Raw genomic sequence first — 1,809 nt, 5'->3', positions numbered from 1 at the left:
CTGGACCCTGAACATGCTCCCCAGTATTGCACAAACAGTGAGCATCTTCCTTCAATTTCTTTCTGATTTTTCTACTATTATATTGCCATTTTTTGATTCAAAAAGTGCACATTACCTCAGTTGAAAATATGCCATGTACTCTGAAAATGGTCCCCAACATTGTCATCAACAATACATATTGTCCCCCATTTGTTCCTGATTTGTCTTCTGTTTTTATTGCTATTTTTCCTTTCAAAAAATGTTTGACAACATCATCAAACCATCAAATCTTATGGGAAGAAAGGCAAGATTCAGTGTTAGAAGTACTGAAAAAATCCTTGAGATCAGAGAGTAACAAACTAGTGTCTTTATAAACTCAGAGGACTCATAACATCATTGCTAACAATGAGCACCATATTCCAACTTTCTCTGATTTTCATGTTATTTTCTGGCAATTGTTGAATAAATTTCCATATAAGGAAATGCACCTGGGACCCTTGAAACAGTCCTAACATCAACATCAACAGTTAGCACCATTCTTCAATTGTTTTCCATTTTTTCTGCCATTTAATTGCTATTTTTCAGTTGGACAAATGCTGAGTACCATATATGGAAATTTACCAGAGACCCTGAGAGTGTTTTCAAATGTTGTCACCAACAGTGAGCACCATCAGCCATTTTCATCTAATTTTTGTGCCAATTTATTGCTACTTCTTCATTTGAAAAAGCTTGCATTAGCTTGATTTTGTGCAAACATATATCTATTTGTGCACATAGCTTTTATTACATAATATACATAAAAACAAACTGTATTTTTCTTCATATTTTATTTCATTTATTTTAGATTTTATGTTGGTGAGCTTCAGATTCTTCTTTGAAAAAGTATTTTTATTTGGACTTTGACCTTATTACATAATATATCTCAATGAATTGTATACAGGTATGATCCCTGAAATTTTCCATTTTTTCTGCATTTTATTTCATCTGAATTGGACTTGATTTGGTAAAGTTACACATTTTTCTTTAGGCAACGCTTGGAACTCAAGAAGCGATGACGCACAAACATTTCCTGATCCCCAGTCAAAAATGACTCGGGTTATTCCGAGGTAGATCTGATTGCCTAGAATTGAAGCAATGTAAGGTGTCGTTTTATCGACAGAATTCTATACAAATAGATTTGAGTTCGATCCAATTCGATATTACACGATGTAAGCCATGTACGCAGTGTAGGGACTGTCATGGATACACCCGGGTATTAACCATACCCGATCCACAGATTTTCCCACCCACAGATCAGATAAGGCACATTACGGATATATCCGTGGGTAAAACGGCCTGAGTGGCTGAGGACGTAGCTTCAGTTATATAAATGAGTGTATCTTGTTCATTTCTTGTCTGTTCTTTACAAAAAAAAATTGTGTTATGAAGCGAAAATTCAGAAGAATTCATATTAAAACAAAAGTCATTCATATATGATCTAGATTGAGTACAGTAAAACTAAAGTTATTTATATATCATAATCTGAGGTCTTTCCCTTTATATAATGCTGCTGTAACTGAGCCTTGATCACAGAGTGTGTTTTGGGGTGTGTATTAGCATGCCTTGGCCATCTTGAGAGTATTTATTTTCAGTTTCAGAGAAATGCCTTTGAGAACAATTGATATTTATGTAGAGGTATTGAAAGAACAATTTTGGTGACATAAAGTGTTACAAAAAGAAATCATTGTCCATCTTTTTTTCAATCATTTGCATAACTTTATTGAAGCCTGGGTAGAGGGGGGATTTAATCCAGGATCTGAGAGCCATTTCCGCTCTGAATGTTGAGAGTAA

The sequence above is a fragment of the Laccaria bicolor genome, genomic scaffold (assembly GCF_000143565.1).
Source record: "Laccaria bicolor S238N-H82 LACBIscaffold_10 genomic scaffold, whole genome shotgun sequence".
Classification (NCBI taxonomy): domain Eukaryota; kingdom Fungi; phylum Basidiomycota; class Agaricomycetes; order Agaricales; family Hydnangiaceae; genus Laccaria; species Laccaria bicolor.
Note: the sequence above shows the minus strand (reverse complement) of the source record.